We start from the raw sequence: 17,503 nt of genomic DNA, 5'->3' as shown, positions 1-17,503 counted from the left end.
CGTGATGGGCTTTGGTGGGGCTGCAGGTTTGAGTCTAGCACATGTTTTCGGAATCTTATTAAAGATTTCACCTGAGAGGTTCACCTCGAAAGCATACAGAAGTGGTCTAGCCAGGGCCGACTTACAAGAAGTAATTGTAGTAGAGGCAAGGCCTTGTTCGTGGAGGTGTATGAAGAATGCAAGACAGAAATCTATCGATATTTCCGTCGGTTTCCTTTCTTTCCCAAAGGTCACCCATTTCTTCCATGACGATTCGTACTGTCTTCTAGTAGAACATGACTTGTACTCTTCGATGAAGTCAACTTTATCTCTTGAGATTCCGAACCTGTTGCTCGCAGCTGGAGTGAGACGAGACTTCTTGCAGTTGATCTTGAAGCCTAAGTGTTCCAGAAACTGGATCACTTTTTGAGCTGCCTGCAGACAAGTAATCTTGGATGCTGCCCATACCAACCAATCGTCTAAGTAAGCTACCACTTGAACACCTTCGGTGCGTAGCTGTTGAATGACTGTGTCTGCTAGCTTGGTGAATATCCTTGGGGCTGTGTTCAGTCCAAAGGGCATTGCTCTGAAGACAAACTTCTTCTGTAGTCTGAATCCTAGGTAGGTGGAGAAGAGGTGACTCATTGGAAGATGCCAGTAAGCAGAAGGGTCCTTATGTGTTGCAATGTAAGCATCCGGAACTTGTTGTTCTCGATGAACTTGTTGAGTGGAGACAAGTCTAGAATGACTCTGAGTTTGTCTGGGTCTTTCTTCGGAACACAAAACAGCCTTCCTTGGAACTTGATGGACTTTTGTTTTCCTTATCACCTTCTTGGTCAAGAGTTCTGAGATATATTCTTCTAACAAGGGGGTGGAGTGTTGGAAGAATTCTGGAAAACGGGGTGGAGTTTTGCTCCATTTCCACCCGAGTCCATTCGTAATTAGGCTGTGGGCCCAGGGATCGAAGGTCCAGCGATCCCGAAAATGATGGAGTCTGCCCCCTACCTGAAACCCCTCATTGCTTGGGGGGTCCTGCAGATTTGTCTCCGCAACCACGTCCTCCTCGGCCCCGAGAGAATTTACCTCTCGGAGAACTTCTCCTAGAACCTCTTCCTTTCTGGCTGGAACGAAAGGAAGTTGACTGCCTCTCAAAGGTAGGGTTAAACACAGGTGACAGTTACCAGCTCTTGAGGAACCATCTGGAAGGTGGTCTGATGCATTGTGGTCATGGTCATAGCTGGGACTTGAGCAGGTCTTCACAGTCTCCTTGCCCTCTTGTTCTTGGGTTGGGGGCCTCCTTCCGTAGAAGATTTCCTCTTCGAGGACATACCCCATTTTTGGAGAAGGTTCCTGTTCTCCGTCGCTGCCTTCGCAATGACCTCTTGGACCAGGTCCTGTGGAAAGGTCTTTACCCAAGATGTTAGAGGTAATCAATTTCTTTGGTTCGTGCCGGATGGTTGCTGCAGCCAGGACGAACTCTGCAAGCTCTCCTCACCCTGAGGAAAGCGTAAAAGTCCTTCACAAGGGTACCCATGTGAGACTTGGCTAGGAAAAGGAAGATTTCCGGGGCATTATGCTTGCTCGCACTTATCTCCAAGCAATTCTGATGAGAGAGGGAGGCCGCAAGTCTCTCCCTCGACTCTTGTTCATTCTTCAGAAGATGGTCTGGCAACTTAGGAAGGTTCTCGTTGAACTGCTGTCCTGCAATCTCCGGGTCTAGTTTGGAGACGGAGAAGGCTAGGTGGACATCCTTCCACTTTCCTTCGCTGGTAGGCAGTGCGAGGGAGAATGGCTTGCATTCTTCCAAAGTCGGGCAGGGTTTTCCTTTGTCGGCAGCCTTGATGACAGAGTCGAACGCTTTCTCTGTAAAGGGAAATGAGATCGAGGAAGGGGCAAGAAAGGTAGCGTGTTTCTTGCTCAGTGCTGAAACTTTAGAATTAGAATATTCGGCTCCCTTCAAGGTCTTCAGAAGGATGGCCTGCGCCTTATAGTGTTCAAACACGTTGACTTCCTTAGGGACCGTTTCTTCTCGGGTTGCACTTTCGTCCCGCAGTCTCACATAGCACTCAGGATAAGCAGGGAAGTTAGGCCAGAACTCGGTCTTCAATCGGCCTGGCTCCCAGCTTCTCGGAAACGAATAGTTTCCCATCCATCATGGGCATGTGCTCTGCATACCTCCACGGATTGGATTCGGAGCAATGAGGGAGATCGGACACTCTAAGAGGCTTCTTAGATGTGCCCCTGATGGTTCTGAGACGGTCAATCTTCTCTTGCATGTTTCTTTGCTGCTGCCTGAATGACTCCTGCATGGCCTTCTGCTCCTGTTGTAACGACTCCATCATGAGTTTAAGAAACGACAGAATCTCTTCACTCGCATTGGCCTGAGCCACAGGTTGTGGAATCGGTGCAGATGACGTTGATGGTAGTGGCTGGTATGCAGCCACAGCAAACTGGGTGTCTTCTGCCGCTGTCGAGAGGGATTCCTTTTCCTCCATGAGGGGTAGATCTTCGTCCTCTTCAGGGATACCATGCAGCAGGTCTTGTTCCATGTCGGAGACACTACTGACATCCTCTCTTGTTGGATGCCCATGTCCTCTATGGTCCTATTGGTGTCCGAGTCAACCTTCAGCTGGTTGAAGGGAGACCGGAGCTGTTCCTGGGACACCACCGCGTTAGGAAGAGCCTTGGGGAACAATATACGCCTCAGGGAGTCGTTGGGTAAGTATGGTCCCGGGGAGTTCTTCTGGAACCCCCCTTACCCACTTGCCAAGGGTATCCCTCGCCGTGTCCCTAGTCTCTAGGGTAAGTAAGGGGCCTTTGCCGAAGCCGTTAGTTAGCAGGGTCGAGCAGATGTTGCAGCATTTCGGGTCCCAATATTTCAGAACTCCTGTGATGATACAGCAGGGGGCATGAGACCTACAAATTGTGTGGCCACAGAAGTCCTTCCCCTTGTGGTTGTAGAACATCGCTCCACATTTCTCCCCAGGATCATCCTGTAAAGGAGGAGAAACTTTCCATGAGTAAAATGTCTTATATCTCAGTGATATATAAAGCATGCAATATATAACAACAATAGTAATCCCTATTGTATATGGTAGCTTAGGATAGTAAGCTTGAAAGGAAAAAAGAAAAGACACATATCCGAGTGAATTCTTTTCCCAGACTATTGCTGAGACCTCCGTCCATATTAATATTAAGTTTCCCTTGTAGGGAAGGTTACAAGGGAGAGAAACTCTAGAAACTAGAGTTAGTGTTAGTAAGTAATTTATACCAACATCATCCACCTGTAGTACTGTATTAATACATATCGGGTATTGTGAATACCCGATGATCAAGGAAACCATCTGGGTATTGAGGGATTACTCAACCTCAATAAAAGATTGTGATTGTCTGCGATAGGGAACACGGGATATGTTAGAAAACATGTATACTACTGTATAATTATATTCAGTAGTCTGCATTAGTACCTGACAGTGCTAACCAAAAGAAAGAGAAAAAGATTAAAGAAGGAGGGTTTCCCACTATTGTGAATGGACATAATAATGAGAAGTGTCCGAGGACTATATGTCCAATTACAATCTACCTTCTAGAGTGAAAGTTCCAATGGAAGGGGGAAGAATCTGTCAGATTCTGGCTTCCACCCATCTGCATACTAGCCTGTTGCTGGCAGTAGAGCCGGTGGCTAAAGAATGCAAATAGCAACTCAAGAGAGAGCTGAGGACTTTCCAAGTATATCAGGTTTCATGCTGACAGCCGTCAGAAGACGTCTCGGCCCTCTCTCATTCTTATCAACTTCCTATCAAGGAAGGGAAGTCAGAGGAAGGCAGTAGTGAGACGAAGGATCTAACTGCCGTCGGCAGAACACCTGCCGGTAATACAACCTTCCAGGGAAAGAATCTTCTGACGACACACCGTCTCAAGATGATAGAGGGGGAGGGGCCGAGGGTCTTTTAGTTCATTGTTGTAAGAGGTGGCAGCAGGCTATGTCGCGTTCATCAAAACAAAGAGCTGGGAAGTATGACTTCCTGCTGACGACGCTGCCGTCAGCAAGACGAGGGCACCCTGAGTATGTCACTGTCTGTTTCAACGCTGGAGGCAGGAAGAACATCGTTCTACTCGACGGCAATGAGGATAGACAGTGACGGCTGCCTATGCCAGCGGCACCAGTCAGGGAGGGAAGAAGGGTTTAGCCTCTTCTCTCAGAGAGAGGATAATTATCGTAACTTATCTGGAATATTCCATAGATTCGAGAGGATATATAAACTCATCAGAATCGAAAAGAAACGATAAAGACGGAGGCTAAACGGGAAAATACTTTATAAACGTATATATGATCAGAGATAATTCTGCTCCGGTAGGAGCCCCGGCAAAGATGATTGAGTACCACCGGGGCTCCGGCACGAATACGTTAAGTAAAGTCACATAATAACTTAAAAAGTTAGAATTCATGCATGCAATATCACATCTTATAAAAATTGCCTAAATAGCTAATATATTAGCGAAAAGGGAGGGAAGAATCGCCCTAGTATCTAAATAATATAAAATAATATGAGGGGCAACAGCAGTCATAAATGGCTGCCTCTTGCATCGGCAATGCTCACCAAAACACACTTAAATTAATGAATTTAATCGTGAAAAGGGAGACCAAAATTACAAAAAAAAAAAAAAAAATGAATACTTAACTTTCCAGATGACGAAGATGCTGATGATTACATGATGGGAAAATTCCAAAACTTGAGAAAAACACTGGTCTAAGGGAGAGCACACACACTCTTAGCAAGGCTATAAGAATAGGAATGGCGTCGCAGTAGTAGTAGGGAAGGGGATCCACCGGTACTTAGAACGGCCACTCTTGGATACTCGTGCCAGGAGTTGTAATCCTGGAGACCTTTGGTTTTAATTCTATGGGAGTATCGCTGTAGCAAATATCCCTTAGAAGGCTACCTTGAGGAACCCTTCCATCAGCACGACATGGCCTGAGCTCAATAATATGTATATATATGTGTGCGCGTGTGTTTGTGTGTGACACCTCAACCATGAATAAGTTTTTTTACTCAACGTATATCGCATATAGTGTTACAGTATTCAAACATTGGTGGAATTTATCAACTGTTAAATAAATATTTGTAACTGGTTCTGTGAGATTTAGGTTAAACAGTGAAATGTATGTATTTTGCTTAACTGTTCGGTAACCTCATGTGACCCAAAAGACGTAAGCGTAACAGTTATATTTATGGAAATTTCATTTAGTGTTTGATAAAGTGCTAGTGTTAACTCTTTTCATTAATTATCAAAATTAAGTATTTTTATTAAGTTAATTTCCAGTGAAACAAGTGATTGTATAATTTTCATAAAGTATAATTTTCTTGTCTTAGTAAAAGGTTTTGTTCAGATTTAATATTTCGAGTGATTTATTTTTGGTGTTAATTCTTTCAAAGAGTTGTAACTTTTTATAGAAAATATTTTTTTTTTTTTGTAAAGTGAGTGTTATTTTGATCACCAATATTTCCTAACAGTGCTTTTCTTGTAATTCCTGACTAAGAACTAAAGTAAGAGGTTGTTTTTATGTAGTTCATATTAAGTAATTACCCAGTTTCATTCTGAGCGTTACGTAAGAGATCTTTGGATATTCAGTGTTCATATATATATATATATATATATATATATATATATATATATATATATATATATATATATATATATATATATATAAAGCCGTTTGGGAGTAGTGTATGTTCTCAGAGCTCGGGTATTATTCAAATATAACGGATTTATGGGAAAATAAACAGGCGAGTTTGGAGCTTGAGAGTTGATGTAATTCGCCAGCTGTAATATATATTTTTGGTGCCCAGACCCTTGGGATCGAGCAAGTCTGTTTTAAATATTGGTGATAACAGGGCCATGTTTTCATTAAAGGTTTGAATAGTTTACTGTTAATAGGATTGGTGTGGATGGCTGCTCTGTTATTGTGCTTGGCGGCATGAAATTTGAAATGGTTATCAAATAGAAGGAATCGGTCGGTATTCCCCCATGGTCGAAATTTACCGACCTTTAGGTGTTCCTAGTAGGGTTGTTGAAGCTAAATTATTTAATTCCTTTCTTTTATACAGTCCTGGCAGAAAACAAATAAGGGTTTGAATTGTCTGTCCCCATTGCTAAACTACAGAGGCCAAATTCCATGAATACGACCTGTGCAACGTCATCTCTGATGCAGAAGTTGTCTCGGGCGTGAGAACATGGAGTGACCATATGTCATGTATTTGATGGGATTGTCCCATATTTATGATATTTGTCCCTTGTCCAGTATCAACCTTCCCCGGATTGCCCTTTATCCTGTAGTGTATTTTCAATGTTTGAAAAAATATATTCTAGTGAATTTTTTTTTATATATTTTTATAAGGATTATGGAAAGGCTTTCATCAATTTATTCAAAATATTGTGGCAAGTCATTTTAGTTTGCATTATTCTTTAAAACTGCAAAATATGCTTGATTGCAATATTGTAAAGTTTTGACATATGTAATGAACACAGCTGAGAAGGACTTCGCACTGAGTCAATACATGTGTAACTTCATGAAAGTTGTGTGTATATTATTCAACTACCTCTCCAATTTAGGTATCCATTATTTAATTTTTTAAAGTCTGGTCATGCTGGAGGACATGGGTATCCAATGTAGGCTTAATGCTCTATAGTATGACTAACTACATGGACCTCTAGGTTTTGATGCTGATAAAAATGACAAATTTGCAAGTCATTTGTGTTTTCCTAACAATAGAAACCTGGAGCTATTTATAGGGGATATTACTTTTGGCACAGCTGAAAGACAAGCCATAGGATTCTAGCGAGGGATAACAACCCTAACCGCCAGTTAATGAGACGGGTGAGGGGTAGCCGGCTACCCCGCTTACTCTCACACCTCGGCTGAGCATCCACTTTGCTTGCAGGTAGGACTTCTTGCGGGACAGAGCTGGTGGGCCAATTTGTATAAATAACTCTAGGTTTGTATCGTTAGGAAAAATAAAAATTACTTCCAAATTTGTCATTTATTCCATCACTCTTTACAAACCCTTGCTTTTTATAAGGAATGACTGACTTCTTAGTGGGGAGGAAGTCCGTGCCAACTGGGTCTTGGCATTTGACCCGAGGTTCTCACCGTACGATATAGATCGGTAGCAGTAGGAACTCTGCACCTCACTAAAACTGTCATGCTAGTGTTAGACATCCCTAGATCCTAAACCAGCCAGTTTGGTTATAGAAATTTCCTTTCTCTTAAGAATAAGTCTCTGATTGAACGATGAAAGTTTGTGTTCCCACTTCATCCACCCTGTAAGTTCTAGGTGAAGGTTAAAGTAACTTCTCAGTGAGGTGGGAGGGGTTTGGGACTCCCCCCCCCCCCCACACTGCCTACCAGTAACTACCTATACCATACTTCTAATACAGTGCATTACTCAGGTTTGTGAGCTGTTATGAGGAAAAATATCTATTAATGTTAAGATGATTGTTAAGGAATTTATAAAAAATAAATTGTTTTTAATATGTGCTATGTGAATGTGTTGAATGCATGTATTGTGTTAGTTTGACATTCATAGTTTTCATGCATTTGATTTGTCTGAAAAAGAATATTTAGATTTAAAAAAAAAAAATCATGATGGCACTGAAAAACTTTCCCTGCTTGAATAAATTCCATTACTTTAATGTATTTAATTAGTTCCACTTTAAGTAAAAAAAAAAACCCAACTTAGAATTATATGTAAACCTAGTACTTACTGGCGGTGGGTGGTATAATCTATGAAGATATATTTATTTTGTATTTCAATGTCGATGTATATTTGTTAATCTTTGCATTTTTCAGAGGGCAAATGATTTTCCAAAAGACAGGAGCCATGGTTTAATTCTGAAGAGGATCTGACTCGTTTGAATCATTCGTTATTGAAAGAGTGAGTTAAGATTTTATCTGACTTTGTTTATAGTTTTGTCATAAAGGTAGTTTGGTGAATACCCATGTTTTTGTAGGGATCAGAGTAATCAGAAAGGTGGTGACTTAAAACCTGTTGTTATCTACAAGTGCTAAGTAATAGGAAAAGTCTAACCTTTTTATTATTACCTTAAAAATCCTTAGTGAATAAAAGGAAAGGTAGATCAGTTTATATGTTTGCATCATCCAAATTGGATGCTATGATTGGTGAATGATTTTAATTTCTTCCTCATCATCATCATCATTTTTGTTATCACCATCATCTCCTACTTCTGTTGACGCAAAAGTCCTCATTTAGATTTCGCCAATAATCTCGGTCCTGAGCTTTTATATCAATACTTCTCCATTCATCATCTACTTCACGCTTCGTAGTCCTCGGCTATGTAGGCTGGGTCTTCCAATTCTTCTTGTGCCTTGTGGAGCCCAGTTGAAAGTTGGGTGAACTAATCTCTCCGGGGAGTACAAACAGCATGCCCAACCCATCTCCATCTACCCCTTACTATGATCTCATCCACATATGGCACTTGAGTAATCTCTCATTTCGTTTCTAATCCTGTCCTGCCATTTAACACCCAGTATTTTTCTGAGGGTTTTGTTCTCAAATCTACAAAATCTGTTGGATATTTCATTGTAATTCCACGACTCGTGTCCATAAAGTAACACTGATCTCACTGAACTGATATATAGCCTGATTTTTATATGTAATTTCAGACGATTTGATTTCCAAATTTTGCTTAACCTAGAGCCCTTGTCAGATTTGTTTTTTTCAATCTTTTATTAAACTCAAATTCTAAAGATCCTGTATTAGAGATCATAGTTCCTAAATATCTAAAAGATTCCACTTCATAATCCTTTCTCCCTCCAATGATATCCCATCTTCCATTGCACATTCTGTTCTCATCATCTGTCTTTCTTCTATTTATCTTCAGCCCAACTTCATGTGATATTTCATGCATTCTGGTAAGCAAGCTTTGCAAATCTTGTGGTGTTTGGCTAATAAGGATAGCTTCATGAGCATACTCTAGATTTGCTAATTTCCTGTTGCCAATCCAGTCCAATACTTCTCATCCATCCCAACTGTTCTATGCATTACAATATCCATAAAAAGGATAAATAGCATAGGTGATAATACAGTTCCTAGATAAACAATATTCAACTCTTCCTCAATTAATTAAGGTAAATAATTTTCATCTTCTCCTCAGTCCTCCCCCTTGCATGTCCTTGACTTTCCTTCTTAAAAACTCTTTCTACAGTATCATTATTTCATTATGAATAACTAACTGTAACCCTGATGTTTTGGGAATTATTATAAAAATTTCCAAACTTTGAGCAATAGTCACTGTTATAGGTTTTTGATAACAAAAGTGCAGGTTAGGATTACCAGTGAAGTAATCAGAAGATAAATCTATGATTGTGTTCATGAATTAGAGTAATTTTGATTTTGTTTTATTTTTTAGGCTTTGTTTATTTACATTATTTGTTGTGGGATTCAAGTGTAAGGGACTAACAGTATATCTGAGGGATAGTGAACAGTTAAAACAAACAAAAAAATCTTGAAATATATAAAAATCCATTTTTCCAGATGGTACTTCTATTGTTTTGGTTCACCTTTTTAACTTGATTCATCATCTCTCTTATTTACCCTATGGCATCTTCATTCATTGTAAGTTAGCTGTAAAATTGATGGCCGTTTTTGGCTTGTGCATAGGACTGTATTGTTATAACCAGAGTAGTATTAATGTGCAATTTAAAAATTAAGGCAGTTTTGGAATAAGTAAAACCAGAGGAAATAGAAATGTTTAATTATAATGGGGTGGAAGTTTATTTTTTTTTCTTACCAGGTGAATTTGTTTGGGATTTTTCTATTGTCTTTTCAGGCTAGGGGAGGTTATTCAAGTAAAGATAACAATTAATCCTGGTAGATAATTCGACTAAGGTAAGGTTATGTATGTACCATAAAAAAAAAATGCAATTTCCCACAAGTAAAACTTTTATGGGAAATTATATGATTAAAAAGCTACAGTGTAAGCTAAAAGTTTATGATCACCAGAAAGGGTTTTTTAATACTTTTGTTCATGATTATTTTCCTATTGGATGATTGAAATATAATTGATTTTATTCAGACTATAATAGTTTTTAAATCATTAAGATTCTACTATGAACAAGCCTTTGCCAGATTTAAAAAATTACTATGATTGTTATACAGTACTATATTAAGGGTTAATGATAGTGCCTGAACTGTTCAATATAACTACAAAATAGTAGTCACTTAAACAGGGGGATTAGAATAGCTAAAATATCTTCCGATGGGATATAAAAGAGATGTCTTTCTCCTTACAGTATCTGTTTATACAACCTTATAGAAATACATTTACCCCATTAAAGCTTAAATCAGGACATAAGATGGGTAATTACAGTAACAAGCGAATTGACCCTTAAGCTCATTCAGCTCCCAGCCTATAGTCTGTTTATAGCTCATGATTTTATAATTTTTTCAAACTTGGAAGTGACGTTTTGAGGTTCTAAATTAAGACAAGATACAATACAAGACGCATTAAGATCCTCTAGCTTAATCTCCTCTTGTTAATAATAGCATTTGGTGACTTATTGAAGAACCTATCAAGTTCTTTTGATTATTAGTATGTTATCATATTTTGAGATCATGTTTCCTTATTTTTGCTTGAGTATTTCATAAGTATTATGCATATCCAGTTATTACCTCCACTAACAAAATAGGAAGGTGATTATATTTTACCCCATTTGTGTGTTTATTTGTAAATAGCTTCCTGGCCACAATTTTAATCGTAGAGTAAGGAAACTTGCAGGGATTAATTGTTAAGTAAAAAAATGGAAATTATTAGATTTTGGAAGGTCACGGTCACAGTCAAGCAAAATGTCCAATTCACGTAATCAGCCATAAGTTTGGACATCGTTGTCATAGAGCCTTACTTGGTTCATATTTGAGTGTATGAAATCCATGCCAATTAATATGTTAAGGTTAAGGTGGAGAAATAAGCTGCCGCGGCGGAGGTCTGCGCTCTGCTGAGTGCCCCTCTAGTTTTTCTTATGTTTTACTTCATAGTTCATTCATTATCTTTAATTTACCTTTAATCTCCCTAGAATGCTTCATTTTGAATAGCTTAAAGATTCAAAATATACCATTTACTTTTTAGTGTATTTTTCAGTCCAAGTTTGGTGATGAGTATAAAATAGAGCCCTAGCATGAATATATGTAGAGATGTTGGCAATATTTTTTGGGGGGAGGAGTGTAATATATTTTATTTAGAATTGGTTTGTAGATGTTGTATAGTTTGAACAATAGTGTTACATTCAGTGCAAATGTGAGGTAGTAATATTCAATTGATATTGGTTACACATTACCTTAAATATATGAAAATAAGTGAAATTCTTTATCATTTGAAGATGTGTAAGATTCATTCACAATAGTGAGAATTTCATATAAAGCATATTGAGAAAGTTGTACAATTTAGTTTTATTTGTATCTTGATGTGTAAAGTTTAATAAGTTAAAGTTTTACATATAATTTTAGGGATTCAAAACATTTATTTTTTTCTGTAGCAGGATGATATTGGGTTTCATGTAGCCATTTCAACTTGTTGGGGCAAATGTGTTAAATGGTAGTTTTGTTGAAAACAAGATTAAAATAATTTTGTGCAATTTAAGCTTTTTATTTTTATGAACTTTGTAAAAGTTAAATAGAAACTGTCAAAAGTTTTATTTTGTCAGTGAAGTTAAACCACAATAATAATGGGATGTAAAGGAATCTACTTTTATTATATATTATCTAAATATTTTGTAGCAGGTAAGGCTTCAATTAGGAAAACTTGTAAGTGTTCCTAATACTGTATCTCAAATCTACCAAAGAAATTTATTCCAATTTAACAAGGATCAACATGATAATTGCCAGTCTTAATACTATTGGTGAGTTTAGTCACAGATACTGTCTACCAATGTGACCAGTTTGGATGCTCATTGTCCTCTATGTAAAACTGTTCAAGCAAGGTTAATTATTATTGAGGTAGTCTTACCTACGTTATGCAATGGCTCTTTATTTTCTTTTACTGTTGACTGTGTGGTCTTAGGTATTAATTAAAGGGATGGTTATTTGGTAAACTAACCTTTACTTGAGCAATGTTGGGTATACAGTATTCCTCAAAGCCAAGTTTTAACATTCGATGTTGATCATCGATGTTTCTTGTCAGTTCTTCCCTGTAAATGTTCCAGTTGTATGGATGTTTTTGTGTTAAGGTTGTCTTTGTCACATTTCAGTGTCTGAAGGTTACCTTTGGCACATTTTAAGGTATTTGAAGGTTGCCTTTGACATTTTTAAGGTATCTGAAGGTTACTTTTGGCACATTTTGAGGTACAGTACTTGAAGGTTGCCTTTGGCCCATTTTAAGATGTTTGAAGGCTGCCTGTGGCACATTATAAGGTATTCGAGGATTACCTTAGAATACATTTTAAGGTATTTGAAGGTTGCCTTTGGCACATTTTAAGATATTTGTAGGTTGCCATTGACACATTTTAAGGTATTTGAAAGTTGGCTTTGGCACATTTTAAAGTATTTCAAGGTTGCCTTTGTCACATTTCATGGTATTTCAAGGTTGCTTTTGACACATTGTAATGCATTTGAAGAATGCCTTGGCATTTTTTAGGGTATTTGATGGTTGCCTTTGCCACATTTTAAGTTAGTTGAAGGTTGCCTTTGGCACATTTTAACTTATTTGAAGGTTGCCTTTGGCACATTTCAAGGAATTGCAAGGTTGCCTTTGGTACATTTTACAGATTTGAAGGTTGCCTTTGACACATGTTAAGGTATTTTAAGGTTGCCTTTGGTACATTTGAAGGTTACATTTGGCACATTTTAAGGTATTTAAAGGTTCCCTTTGGTGAATTTTAAGGTATTTGAAGGTTGCCTTTGGTACAGTTGCCTCAAAGTATTCCTTTACTACTTACGCTTATGTTTTATGAAAATAGTATGGTAACACCGCAATGAAAGCCTATTTGTCTTGTAACGACGGACGTGAATGGTCGAGCTATTGGTATGCCAGTGCTCCTATTTTTATAAACACTACTGTAGACAATATATTAATGATATACGAATAATAGTTCACATTACAAGTGAAATAAGTTGCTGTTAAATACTTAGAAAAATAGTATAGTAACAGAGTAGTAATAATAGCAATGGTAAAAATCATATTCATTCCCGATTAATCAGACATCGTCAACCTTCGTTACATTCAGTTGAGGCAGGCGTTTGCTGAAATCCAACTTTAGTTCATAGTAGATATATGGGTTCTTTTTCAGAACATAATTATTTGAATGGAAATACGCTTTCGATTTATATAATCCATCAATTTATAAAGAAATGAGATCATAAACCGCAAATTTCAAGACCTATAAATATAATTTCATAAAGGCAATTATGATAGCCATTGACAGGTCATGATACGGAAGGCTTGGGGAAAAATTAATAGACAACCCGATGTATAAAGGAACAAATATATCCAGTGTATCATTCATATATATATATTTTTTTAATTCGAGCCACGTCTCACCAGAGTAGCCTAGATGGAAATTTCTCTGGGCGGTAATTGAACTCGAGTCATCTGAGTAACAACACACCTTAACCACCCTGATGGTCTTTATATCATTGGTAGATATGGTTGCACACCGATAAAATCAGTACTCATATAGATGAGAGAGAGAGACTGAACTATGGTTGGTTTTATTTTGTCAATTTCGTTGGTATTATCAAACAATACTATATAGACCTTTTATAATACCTTGATAATGACAACAGGGACTCGATTAGATAAATGTTGTATAGCCATGTCATTATATAATAAGATAACTCCGATATCCTTGTGTCTTCAATACTTATTACAATACGGTGGGGGTCTGAAACAAGTTATTGACGTCAAACTAGCTGTTTCACAGATCTCGTTCAATATGTAATATTTCCCTCCACATATGACCTAACAAAACATCAAGAAGGAATCATCAGTCGCATGTTAATTTTTATGAAAATAAATTCCATGATGATCATTCTCAGAGTAGTAAGGTATAAATTCATGACGGGCAGTTCGAGAATTTATCGGTTGTCAAAAGCCCACTTGACAACGGAATTACTTTAGGGAATGTAAGTGCTTCGTAAGATATCACTTTTAATACTAAATATTCTAGATAAGATAATTAGCAATTAAAACTTGCAACTAGATGCACCATAGATGGGTAGATACATAGAGATAAAGAGATGGATTGAATTGCTTTCAATTATCGTCAGGTTTAGAATTTTTTATTTTTTTATTTTACATTTAACTTAAATGACTAAATTGCACCCTCAGTTGAGCTGGCCTTGGTCTTAATCGTTGGTAAAAAATAAAATACCCAAGTCTTTTATTATATAATTATGAATTTTCTTTATTAAAATCAGCTGGATTCATCGATGAATTTATAGCAAATATCTGAAAACTATGTATTACAAATTTGTGATATTCAATCTTTAATCGCAATCATAACTTCGTATTAACCTTTTGTTTTAGTACTCAAGCGATACTGGTTGATTGAAGCTTATTATTTTTTTTTTTCAGTTTCCATTCTCATAACATTCCTTACATTTGTGGATAAGGTTTAGTGAAATCACTATGGAAATAAATTATTTAATTCTAGTTATACAATGTTGAATTGTAAAAAAGAAAATAAGTAAAACAAGATCGTATTTGAAACATTAATATTTTGTCCATCCACCATTATGTGCAATAACATCTTGCAATCTGTTTTGCATTGACGAGACGTGGTTATACACAACTTGTCGGTTGCGGCGGAACAGTTCCCAATCGTTGAGAACATGCTGGAAAAGACGCTGGTGGTTACGCTCCTGACCCTGCTCCCAGCTGTTGACGATGTTCCCCCAGACATTTTCGATCGGGTTCAAGTGGCATGCTTTGCTCGGCCAGGGAAGGAGAACAATGTCGCGCTGTTCAGCAAACCATGCTCGGATAATCCTCGCAGTATGGATGGAACAGTTATCCTAAAAGAAATAATGTAACTGATTAATCATACTGTTAGAACAAGGTGGAAGGAGAACAATTTATATTTTCAATATAAATGACGGCAAAATAATGCCGTTTAGTCCAGCAAAAGGAGTCACAATAATGATTAATAAAAGGGCTTGAGTAGCCAAGGAGGAGACGTGGGTGTTGTGTGTTGATAAGAATATTTGGTCTACTTTTCATGAAGAGGCAAAAAATACCTTGTAACAATTTCAGTGGCTTTATTTGGCCGCTTTAGATTCATCAGGGAATGTAGATCAATGATGTTGATGTAAGATCCTTTTACAGTTATAAAACTAATAAATCCAAGACAAAAGTCTTATTGAGTAATTTGAAACTACTTTATGACCAATATCAGCAATGAGTTGATACCATATTTGTCAAGAAAGGGCATTCATATAACTAAAAAAAAAAAAAAAACAATGCACATACCTGCATGAAAATTATCTGCTCAGGTTAAGGAAGAGCATAAGCGCGAACGGAAGGAACTATCACCTCTTCCAAAATTTCGAGATACTGCTCAGCGTTGAACCTTCCACTGATCTGGGCCAATTCACCAACGCCATGCAGGTGTATCCACCCCCAAACGTTACAGGTGATATGGCCGCTTCTGGCTACTTGATAAATATTCTGGCTGTCGTATCTCGTGTTATCACGCCTCCAGCAATGCAGACGACCATGCGTGTTAGAAGCGAAGGTCTTTTCGTCACTGAAAATTACTCTGCCCCAGAAGTCTAACCCCTCTTCCAAATAACGTTGAGCAAATTCCAGCCGTGCCGTTTTATGACGATCCTCCAGCTTTTGTTTCACTGCCGGAGTCCTATGGTGGATACCGTCTGCGTGGAGCCTATTTCTTATAGTTCCAGACGAAACACGCAAGTTCAGTGTGTCCCTTATGGCAACTGCATTTATAAATGGGCTTTGCGTGGCTACTTCCGAAATCGCCCTATCTTCTTCTGGGGTCGTTTTTCTTGGCCCACCAGCTCTTGGCCTGTCGTTGAGGTTTCCAGACTCTTCCCATCTTCGACACCAAAGTCGAACTGTTGGCAATGAAATTCCTAATTCTCTTGCAATACGTTTGTAAGACATGCCAGAGTCTCTCATGCCTACAATTCTGCTCCTATTGCTGATTCTTTGTTGATTGCGATCCATTGTCTACTCTAGTCACTAAACCGCTACTCAAGAGAATGACATAATGGACTAACAGAGGTCACGACATCACTTACTGGCCCCGCCTCTCTCTCTCTTTCTGAGTTATACAGCTTTAATCGAGTCCCTGTGTCATTCTCAAGGTATTAAAAAAGGTTTATATAGTACTGTTCGATAATACCAACGAAATTGACATAAAATAAACCCAACCATAGTTCAGTCTCTCTCTCTCATCTATAGGAGTACTGATTTTATCGGTGTGCAACCATATCTACCAATGATATAAAGACCATCAGGGTGCTTAAGGTGTGTTGTTACTCAGATGACTCAAGTTTAATTACCGCCCAGAGAAATTTCCATCTAGGCTACTCTGGTGAGACGTGGCTCGAATTAAAAAAATATATATATATGAATGATACACTGGATATATTTGTTCCTTTATACATCGGGTTGTCTATTAATTTTTCCCCAAGCCTTCCGTATCATGACCTGTCAATGGCTATCATAATTGCCTTTATGAAATTATATTTATAGGTCTTGAAATTTGCGGTTTATGATCTCATTTCTTTATAAATTGATGGATTATATAAATCGAAAGCGTATTTCCATTCAAATAATTATGTTCTGAAAAAGAACCCATATATCTACTATGAACTAAAGTTGGATTTCAGCAAACGCCTGCCTCAACTGAATGTAACGAAGGTTGACGATGTCTGATTAATCAGGAATGAATATGATTTTTACCATTGCTATTATTACTACTCTGTTACTATACTATTTTTCTAAGTATTTAACAGCAACTTATTTCACTTGTAATGTGAACTATTATTCGTATATCATTAATATATTGTCTACAGTAGTGTTTATAAAAATAGGAGCACTGGCATACCAATAGCTCGACCATTCACGTCCGTCGTTACAAGACAAATAGGCTTTCATTGCGGTGTTACCATACTATTTTCATAAAACATAAGCGTAAGGGGTAAAGGAATACTTTGAGGCAACTGTACATTTTAAAGTACTTGAAAGTTGCCTTTGGCACACTTTAAGGTACTTGAAGGTTGCCTTTGGTGCATTTTAAGTTATTTGAAGGTTGCCTTTGGTGCATTTTAAGTTATTTGAAGGTTGCCTTTGGTGCATTTTAAGTTATTTGAAGGTTGCCTTGTGCACATTTTAAGGTATTTCAAGTTTACCTTGTGCACATTTTAATGTACTTGAAGGTTGCCTTTGGCTTATTTAAAGGTACTTGAAGGTTGCCTTGTGCATATTTTAAGGTACTTGAAGGTTTCTTTAGGCACATTTTAAGGTAATTGAGGGTTGCCCT

At 37.8% G+C, this 17,503-nt stretch overlaps 1 long non-coding RNA gene across 1 annotated transcript in view; it reads left to right on the top strand.

Annotated features, from left to right (window-relative positions):
* The window catches only part of LOC137634904 (uncharacterized), a 57,115-nt gene that overhangs the window by 24,474 nt on the left and 15,138 nt on the right, over positions 1-17,503 (top strand). Inside the window, exon 2 of the long non-coding RNA XR_011042580.1 lies at positions 7,832-7,916. This is a non-coding gene — a long non-coding RNA (uncharacterized lncRNA). The remainder of the gene's footprint in view (positions 1-7,831; positions 7,917-17,503) is intronic.

This window comes from Palaemon carinicauda, chromosome 45, assembly GCF_036898095.1.
Source record: "Palaemon carinicauda isolate YSFRI2023 chromosome 45, ASM3689809v2, whole genome shotgun sequence".
Lineage (NCBI taxonomy): Eukaryota > Metazoa > Arthropoda > Malacostraca > Decapoda > Palaemonidae > Palaemon > Palaemon carinicauda.
Note: the sequence above shows the minus strand (reverse complement) of the source record. Positions and strands in the feature narration are given on the sequence as shown.